Consider the following 11184-nt stretch of genomic DNA (forward strand, 5'->3'; position numbering starts at 1 on the left):
TCGTCTTTTAGAATTTAAGTGGTACGTGTACTTGATTGAAATGTTATAAGTTCTGAATGATGGAGATCTTTCCACAAAATTTTTAAGCGCTTAAATAATTGAATATTTGATCTAGAAATAAGAAAGGCAAGAACTGTTCAAGAAGAGGTCACACTCTGCAGTACGATTTCAAGTGCATGATGATAGAAATCCAAATGTAATATATCATCGTTCAGTTTTTGTTCTAAAAAATTGCATGCACAATTTATACGGTTTGTATTGCAAGCCATTGTATCAAACACTACAGCTAGAACAGTTAGCAATAAAGAGCTATCATCTAAGATATCATACACAACTGAAGAAATATCTAAGGAATTTCCGAGTTCAATATTAGGACCTGAAGCTATCACAGTAATCCTGTCGGCGGTCTTTTTCCAGTTACATCTGGATGTAGCTTTGTATCCCAGTGAATAACTACAAAATCTAAATTCATGAAATTTAATTTTACCTCTCGAAGATTTTCTCTTGCTTTCTTAAGGAATGAATATACGATTGATATGAAGGTCGTTCGGATTTAAATTTACTGCATCTACATAGGCTGTTAATAAATGAACAGCATATTTTATCTCTAATATGGCCTTTGTCTAACAGTGATGAAAGGCGATCAGGTATCAATAGTTGTCAAGCTTTTTTGCATTGTGGTAGACCAACTGTAGAAAACAAAAGTTCAACAGGTTAGGATAGATAACCATTTCGCTTTCTAAATCTCGTGAATTGCAAGAAGAATTAGATGATAATAAAGGAATAAGTACTGAAGTAGAAGAAAACTAATTTAAAGTATAGATTTCTACATTGTTCCGATCTGGATATTTTTTTAAATTTATATTTTAGCTATGGAAAATACAGTATATTTTTATGTCAGAGGTAATCGAAGGTTTTTCAAAATTTATATTTTAAAAGTTAAAAATTGCATAAGCATTTAGGTATGTTTATAACTACAGAACAGCGAATTAAAATAAAATCGCAATTACTTATATTTATAACAGTGAAACCTTGCGACTTTATTTGCCACACCTATTACATTAAGGGAATTTTGTAAATCAACACCCCCAAAGCCTGGAGGAGGCAATTTGTTGTTGTCAAAGATCATTCATTAATGGCCTCGGCCATTCAATAATGGCCTATAGAATCCCTTGTGTTCATCTTGGTGGGACGAAACGTTCCCCTACCCGCTTGGCTGGAACAAGCGCAGAAAAGCGGCACGCTTCACCCAAGGCCATTGGTGTACATGTACCCTCTGTAACATGTTAAAGTTTACAGAATGAAGGTGAGAGAATGGTCGGTCTGGATGTAGCAGCCCCTATTGAGGTTCAAAATTACATTAAATATAAAACGTTTGAATATTTTTACATAAAAATGAGAAAATCCGCAATTTTTTCTTTGAAACTCAAAAAAGGGGACCCTAGGGGCACGTGATATTCATGGATTGACTTAAAATTTTGCAAGGATCATTTACTTGTATAATGGAACAAATTGAGGGGGGCGTCGCGTAAAATATCTGCAACTTCAAAAATAAGGACCACCCTAATATATATATATATATATATATATATATATATATATATATATATAGATATATATATATATATATATATATATATATATATATATATATATATATTTTAAATTTATTTATTTGAAAATATAGAGGGAAATCCCTTTTAGAAGTGAAAACATAGATTTAAACACAGATTTAGTCTCATAACAGACTTTCATAAACATGATAATAAACCTTGTGTGATTTATTTCACTCTTAGTAATATGCTAAGATAATTTAGAGAAGTTCTCGTAATATATATAGTTTTCTGCAGGTATAATGATATAAATTTATGGTGGACTATTGCAAAATTCATCATCAACAAAAACAGTACAATTGATAAATATAAACATAAATGTGAGGTGGTGTTGATGTAAAAACTAGAGAACTGAAATGTGCCTTTAAGTTGTTTTCCGAAAACAACACTGCAAAACCTCTAAATTTCAGAATTTATACTGAGCAGACTGATTTTACTACAGTTTTCTGGTACTTTCACATAATACATTGAAAACATACTTTGAAAATTGGCAGTAACGAAAACAATATTAAAAAATCAAAAGTTTCACAAAAATCGCCTTTTTAATTTGTTTCTCTGTTTAAAACAAAATTTACTCATAAAATAAAATGTTAAGCTGATTTATATGAACAATCGCTTGAGTAAAAATTATTTCATTGTGTTTTAACTCATTTTTTGCCGTTTTTCGCCAAAGTGCATTTACGCAATTTAATTGCTATCTTTTAGCATTTATTTTAGGGGGCCATTTTTCTGACAATTTCCTGAATTGTACACAGTACAAAGCCTATTGGGGCTGAAATATGATGGTATTTTTTTGTACCTCTTAGGTTTTTAGTCCCCCCCGCCCCCACACGAAAAAAAGAACTGTTAAAAATAATAGTAAATGACTTTTACACTTTTTGAACTAAAATTTTACTTGCTCTAATTTTATTTTACCAAAATTAGAATTTTCCTTTACAAAATCACAAAAACAATGCTGCAAAGAGAAAAGAAAAACTTTCACAAAAATAGAACGTTGATGCCATACTTTCATAAAATAGGTAGTGGGGAAAAAATCCTGGATTGGCCCCTGCAAAAAGTTATCTTTTTGTCTGAGTTTCAAAATAGTGCCTCTTAATATAACAAAGAAGCTTTTGTTAAAATTAAATCTTTTAAGAAAAAATAATTGTGATATACTAATGATATACTTTCCTTTTCCACAGGTGATTAATTGTTTGAAAATGGAGGAAATCCCAACAAATACTGACATGAAGCCAACTACGAATAACAATGATAATACAGAACTCTTATTTGATTTCTTAGACTTTGACGACTGCTTCTCAATTGATTCAAGCAAAGTATGTTATGTTTATTTAGGTTGAACTTTCTCCTCTGTTCGTGGATTTTATTTACTCTCTTAACTAAAAGTGTCATAGTCACTCCTTCTGTTAGTTTTTTTTATCCCTTTCAAAAATTGATTTGCTAATATTGTGTTTGCACTTTTAAAACTTAATTGCTTGGTTTTTGGGGTTCAATCGCTCAATCTGTTTGAAATTTTGTTCTTATCATACTTGAGAGAAATCATTATTTGTAAAATTAATACTGCAGTAGATAAAGTAGTCTGTTTTGAAACTTTAAAATATAGTATAATTAGTTATTGTTAGTTATTGGCATTAAAGTATTCTTTTGCTGCAATGATCTGCTCTTTTCCAAGTTGAATTACAGTAAAGATGAAGGCAATTCTTTTTTCTTTATGTTACTACTAATAAATGTGCATTTCGGAAGAAAAAAAATTAGGTTAAATATTAATTTTTCATATTCTGCAATTTCAAATTTAAAAAAAAAAATCAGAAAATGATTGTATTCTTGGTTGAAATCAACACCTAGTTTTCTAAAATTGTTTAGAATATTAGACACTTTTTTTTTAAATTGAAACAGGGAATTATTGTTCATTTAAGCAGAGTATAAGATGTTGAAATTTCTACCCTATAAGATTGAAAATTAAACTAACAAAGTAAATAGTATGCTAGATAATGAAGCCTTGTTTTGCGTTTAATATATCTTTTCATTGTTGTTTCAAGTCGATCAAAGTTTTTTTTTTTTTTTTTTTTTTTTACATTTCAAATACGATTGACTGTATGCAAATTATTTTCATTTCATGTATCAATGCATTTTACTGACCACTTATATTTTTCTTTATTTAGCAAGGATTTTTGCTGTGCTAATTGCAACATCTTCTGAGTTTTACTCTCTCTAGTTCAGAACCAATTAAACTTTTTATAGTAGGTTCTGGAGTATGTATTTCACGGATATAAAATAAATCCTAAGTCACGCTGAAAGGTAGGGAGTGGTGGACAAAAGTGACATAATATAGTTTCTCTATGTAAAAGAAAGGAGAAGACAATCTTGGTTTTATAAAAATTGTAATTTTATAACTTAGAGCCAATAAACTTTCAAGCAGGTTCAGAATTGAAGCAGAATTTTAAAGTATTAATATGTTTATGAGAAAAAATGTTTTCTATTTATACATACTCAAAACAATTTCAAATTTCTTTTTACGAACTCTTACGCTTATACGTCTGAAAAAGGAAATCTAACATAAAGTAGGTCTTCTTATCTTATTGCTTAGTGTAATTTTTTGTATGTCACCATCTAGCATGATTTAATGTTAAAAAATTTTGTTGTCTTAAAATTTTCATTGTGTATAGTAAATGAGGACAGTTATTTCTGGAAATGAATCGGCTAAAAATTAGTATATTTCATAACTTCATGTAGGTGATGTGAATTGCAAATTTTGTATATAACTAAAATTCATGACAAACTCACTGTGGATCACCTAGTTTACTTCATGAATTTGTCTATGCTTATAGCATTAAGTAACTAAATGGTGCTTCTTTAAAATTGATGATTGAAATTACAACTAATAGTTTTATCTGGAAGAAAAGTTGTTAGTAATAGTTACAAAATTAGTTAGGGAGAAAATCTTGCTCATCGTTGAAATAATAAAAAAAAGAATCCATGTTCAGTTACACTTCATAATATTACTGCTGCTAAACATGTTTTTAGTTGAACTGTGGGTTATCATGACATGATTTTCATTGCTGGTGTTATTTTAATTATTTATTTTATATTTGTTAATTGTTAGTACTTTTCACCATATTTGCGATTATTTTAATGAGTTTTTGAATACCGTATATACTTGTTTATAAGTCGCGAAATTTAAACACTAACAAACAAGAACCTTTTCCGATTTTAGTTCAAACAAACGATTTTTGAAACAAACATTAATATAAAGATTCATGCATTCTGCTATAATTTTACATGGTCTGACTTTGAAATAAAGACCAAATAATTACAGCTTAAAATCAATTACACAAATGGTGCAGAACTGTATATGTTCGAGAATTTTCCTCATACAGTGGAAAACGTTTAACACAAAGCAGAAAGGACTGAAAAAAAATTTCATGTTAAACAAATTTCGTGTAAAAAGATTTATATTTAAGTGCGCAGGATACAGTCCGGATCGCTATACCAGTTTGCATAAACCGATTTTTCACGTTAAGCGTTTTCGTGTTAAAGGTATTTCACTGTAGTTGGTCATGTGGAAATTAGCGGTCCGTTTAAAAAATGCATGCAATATGGCTACAGTGCAAAATCTTCTTGATATTAATTCAAAATAAAAACAAGTAACAAAATCCGTAACTGAAAAAACATCCCCTTTATAAAAACCATGACCACAGAAATGAAACCCATTTTTTAAGCAAAATATAAAAATTGCACATTTTTTATTGTAAGGATGTAAGTTTCAGTTTCCTTCTTTCAAAACTTTTATTCAGAAAAAAAAAAAATGTGGCAAAACATTTGAGGTTTACTTCAGAAGGTTAGAGCTTGATTTATGCGTGGGTTTTTGATTTTTTGCTCAATTTTTCACTTAAAAGCAGGCGATTGACTTAAACCCGAGTATATGCGGTAATTGTACCATCAAAACCAACCGGCTGATGAACAAATATATAAGAATTGAGCCCTTTTCTTTCTCTTCATCTTTAGTAAAAGGCGAAATATTAGCACGACCTTTCAAAGGAAAACAAGCATATTACACTAAAAACCTTCTAATCCGCCTATCTTGTTATCAGACGCGAGCCGAATTGGTCACGTTGATCCTGTTTGATAGGTGGCATTTCTGCCGAAAAAACAATGAAATGGTGAGAGAAACTTAGGCTTGGTCTTTTCAACAAGGTGGAAACTGTAAATGATACCTTCATTAGACTTCGAAGAAGTGTTGCACCAACTGCCTGGGTGTAAAGACATTGCCGAGTTGGATATTGTGAACTGATTTTGGTACGAGCAAATGGAAGTTCTGATTAACAAAGAAATCCTTGGTTTGGAGGAAGAGACTGTTGATGAAATCAAGGAAAAGAGCGCAACTATGCTATTGGAGTTAATGTTACTCACAAAAACTGCAATACGTTTTGAAAAAGGGCCTTGTGCATTTGCTACAGCAGTCTGATGTAAACAATATGGAGGTAGTGTCATTGAAACATTGTGAGGAGGAAGTTAGTAAACGATACTCAAAAACAGAAACAGAAGAAAATAACGCAATTTGTTCAAAGCCAAAGACCGACTGACTTGTTGAACCTGATTATTGGTCCTTTATTTCTCTTTTACTTTAAAAATATGTGACCCAGCCACTGTAACAATTAAGTAACATTTTAATCAGTAACATTTTACAAATAATTTTTTACCTCTTGAAAAATAAAGTAAAATTAAAAAATAGAAAAAAAAAGGACAGTGCGCAAAGTGTGTCAGGCTTTGTGGCAGTCAGATCACATGGCTATCCCCTCCCCCCCCCCTTTTTTTGTGTTATCCAACAGCTCTCAAAAATAGGAATAGGCGGATTAGAACGTTTCAAGTGTATATGTTTATATGAGTTATTAACCTACTCTTTTTCAAATAGAAATGTTCTTAAATAGATTGAATATTTTTCAGCCCGCCTAAAGGCACATCTCATGGCACTCTGGTTGAGAATTGCTGCCTGATGGTAATATTATTTGGTGAAAAGGTCTTATGTGAATGATAGGCTTAATGCAACAATGTGTCTGTACAATTTCAGCTGTTGTGGAACTTTTTTTTTTCTTCTCTAATCATAAAACTGCATGGAGCACATCTCCAAGTCGAATGTAGTTGGTGAAGAGTTGTTTTGAGATTTTGTTTTTGTTGTTTGTTTTCCTTGCTGTTTTTTTCTCCCCTTTCATTTATGCATTTTTATAGCATTAACTGTTATTTAAATGTGAATAAGATAGTTAGGATTTTTTCTTTATTAATTCTTAGTATTATTTATTATTGAAAAAAATAGTTTTCAAGACAGTGAAAATTAGTCTTTGCGGTCAGTCGAAGTCTATTTTCTTGACTTTGTTCAGTGTTAGTTAGTATTTGCAAAATTTACACGATAAAGTCAATATTTTTTATATTTAACCAACCAATTTTTGCTTTCAAAAAATAAAGCCATGCACCATTTTTCTTACAAACAGAAAAGGTACAAAAAATTACATTCATCTCCACTATGCAACCTGATTTTTGCTGACCTAAAAAAATATTCCCACTTCATCATTTTATGCTAAACCATAATTTTCTTATCACTAATTTTTAGTGCATTTCAATAAAAATCTTTTTTTTTTTTTTGATTCAATTTTTCAACTTTCCTCTATCAAATAGTTTTTTTCTTTTAAAATTGAAATTTTACTCAAAACTGTTGTAGAAATCATAAATGTAAGTACAAAGCCGAAAGTATAAATAAATAGAAAAGTTGAAATATTAAATCAAAGCTTAGTGCAAATCATGATTATAACTATAATCCTAAGCTCTTTCAATATTTATAATGCTATATTCATTTCCATAATAGTAATTGTATACAGTTTTAGTGTATTCTATGCACTCCTATTGATTGTTTATTAGAGTCGCTAAAAGTATGAAAACCTAAGTAAGGAAATAAATTGTTAAATATGTTTCATTTTTTGACACATTGTTGTATTAAACCTCTCAGCTGGGTGTTGATTTACTTGAATAATCCTCCACTTTTTGAGGAGTCGACTGCTACATGTTCAAAGACAAGTTGAAATATTCAGAGATTTAACTAAACAATTGTAAGTTATAATTTAGAAAAATGGATCATTGAAAAGATTCATTTTGTTGCAAGATTTTTTGTTGTAAAAATAAACTTGTGTATTTTGAGTTCTAATGCATTTTATGGGTAAAGGATTTTATTAAAAAAATTATATAAGTGAAAATCCTGATACTTAAGTGCATTAACCCTATCTCCAGTGCTACACAACATGTGTTTGTTAATGTTATCTTTTCTAATAAAAATAGTTTTAAAAATATTCATTTTTCCAGATTTATGAATGAATAATAGCAGAGATTTTTATAGATTTTAGCTGTCAACTTCTCAAAAAGTGCGAGGATCAGTCTATTAAATAGTGTATGAAATTTTAACAAGTTTTAAAAATTGAATGATAGTATAAATAAATGAAATATTTTGTAAATTGTCGAAGGTTTTATATAGTTTTTCATTGTACTAATTCCTTCCCATTTAACATCACATTACCACCCATTTGCTTATTAACCAAGTTGCTGGCGCTGAATTATTTGCTGCATCTGAAAAATAACTTCAGATACATCCTAATATCTTCATTTTTTAAAAAACATAATACCATACTCCTCTCACCAATCGGCATGCATTCAAAATTGAAAGTGACATATGTTTGTGCACTTAACTGAATAATTCTTACAATAATTTACTTATTTTTTTTACAAATTAAAAGTTAAAAAAGTAGTTTGTCGTGTACCTTTAGTGGCAACATTTAGTATCACATTGTATAGTCATATCACAACAAGGCAAGAATAGTGTCACAGCTCAAAATCATGTGAATCACCAAGCTCCTACTCAAAACAATAACTTCTGCCTCTTCAAATCTATAATAGTGACACATAAAGTGACTTCATAAAACAAAACTGTTTGAAAAGGTTAGCTTCCTGGGTAAGCCAGTTAGCAGAATTATTTGCGTAAGAACTTTGGAAAGTTTGCCAAATTGTATGGGGACAGCATTGAAAAATAATTTGAATAAAGGAGAAAAAAAGATGGAAGCCTTTTAAAAAGAGACTGACTGAAAAAATTATCAGAAAAGTCCTGAGAGGTGCTGCTGAATTTCAAAGAGAAGAGCATATCAATGTCACTAAAAATAATGTAGTACCACAAATTTATATATTTATGTGTACTAAATTGGTGATATTTGAGAGAAGAATTTTTGAAACAAGCGTAAACTGAGGCTGGAGAACAAGGCATAACTGAAATACAGAAATTGAAAGAACTTAATAAATATTGTAAAACTGAACCTCTCAACTAAGATATCTTGGCCATGTAAATGAAAACCTGTGGAAAAAAGCAACATTTCATCTGTCAGAAAAAGGAGACGGACGTCATTATACAAGCTCACTATTGCAGCTAAAAAAATCACTAAACATTTTGTAAAATTTAAATTTTTCTTGATGAGCCTTTTTAGTATTTTCCTCTTTTTGTTTTTTCAAAAAACTTCCTTTAAAATATTTTACCAAAAATCTAAGAAAATTTATCAAGAATGAATTCTTTTTGGGTAAATTTGGTCAGTTGCCAAATGACATGCTACTAATTTGGATTTTCCAAAGTTGTCACCTTTGTATTTACAAATTAAATTACTAGGTAGTGTCCAAGTATTGAGCCCATATTGTGATATTTTTAAGTTATATGTAATGGTTCTCATTGTTTTTGAAAAATTTACTCATTTCCATAAATAAGACATAATTTAATGTTCATTTTTTTTCTATCTACGCTGCTTATTTTAGCTACATAAGGATAACTTACTCATATTTTCTGTTTCTGAATTCGTTGTTTTGGTGCTTATTTCCTAATAACTTTCTTTGTTTAAGTCTTGGTAATATATCTTCTGTATTTTTTTCCAGTTAAGTGTATTGTTTTTTGTGCCATTTTTTTGCCTTGTGTTACATGTGATGGTGCATTGTATCTTCTCTCTCTCTCTTTTCCTTTTTAAATTTCACTACTTATGATCCTATCAAGCACTTTGTTTTAAATGTATTTTTCACTATTGCAGGATGCAGAACTACAATTAGAAGTCAAAAATCTCATGGAGTCTTTAAATTTGCCAAACGATATCAATAGGTAAGCATATTTGTTTTTGCTATGAAGCATAAACTATGTTTTAATACGTTCGGATAGAGGAAGGAGTTGAAAGATTTTTTAATGAAACTGTTCACACATGTAGACACACGTTCAAACCTTGTTATAAGATCTTGAATGAAACCTATACAGAAGTGACCTTTTACAGATTAACTACATGCTCAAAAACAAAAATCATTTCCTTTTTCTTCCAGATAGAATGATATATTAAGTATAGCAATTAAAGAGGCTAAAAATATAACACTGTAGTAGAAGTAGTGTAATATTGAATTAATGCCGATGTTTTACTCATTTATTAGGCTATTGTTGCATTCTTTGCCTCCAATTGTTTATGTGCTATCAATGGTATTCTTTCTAGATCATTGACAGTTTCAAATGTTCACTTCTTTGTATGTATGCAAAGTGCATGCTGCATACATACACTACAATGTTTAATGTATTGAGTTGGGCTACCATAACTTACATTAGAAAAATCCAGACACAATCATCATAAAAATAGGGAGGGGGGAGGTTGAGGTATATGCATAATTTTTGGTCAATCAACTTTCAATCACATTTGACTAAAAGACTTAATTTTGTATTTTGTAGAGCTTAAAATAGTTTTTAAACAAATCACTTGTCTTTTGCTCAAAATTAATTCAATGCAGAGTTTAAAAAAAAAAATCAAGAATAAATATTAGTGTATTTAACTATTAAAATGAAAATCTATCAACATCTCTTTGTGCTAAATTATGCCTATTCAAGAAATAAACTGTTATTCTATGATACCAAAACAAATTGTAAGAACAGTATTTTTTTCTCTTGTAAAATAGGTTCTCAAATTATATGTACTTCATAATGTTGTTCTTTCTTAATTTGGTTCTTTCCTTCGAAGCCCTGAGGGGGGGGATTACTTTCGAATCTTTAAACAATGATTCAATGATTATGACTGTAAAGTCATATTTTCATGATTAAAAAATTCAGAGCACTTCAGATTTGTTTGATTTTGTACTTGTTGCTTAGAACTTTGCAAAAGCTAATTATTGTTATTATTATCATTACATTGGTTTGGTCAAGCAAATTTAAATGTTGAAGGGTTTGCTTGGTTTGATATAAAATTCGAAAACATTAAATGTAATTTTCATGGCAAAACTTTGTTCAAGAATGAAATTTATGTAGCAGTAAATTTTTGTTATTCTTTTCATAATATATTAAAAAAAAGGGGGGAGGGATATGCTTTACATGAAACAGCACTAAAAAAAATCTAATATCCAAATGATAGTCAATATGCTAGACATTAAAAACGTTTTATTCCAAATTTATTCACCTGATCAATAAATATGTAGTCTTTATTCTTATTCTATAAAAGCCTAAGAAAACTTGTTAGTCATACAAATATTATTTTTT

The sequence above is a fragment of the Uloborus diversus genome, chromosome 8 (assembly GCF_026930045.1).
Source record: "Uloborus diversus isolate 005 chromosome 8, Udiv.v.3.1, whole genome shotgun sequence".
In the NCBI taxonomy this organism is placed as follows: Eukaryota; Metazoa; Arthropoda; class Arachnida; order Araneae; family Uloboridae; genus Uloborus; species Uloborus diversus.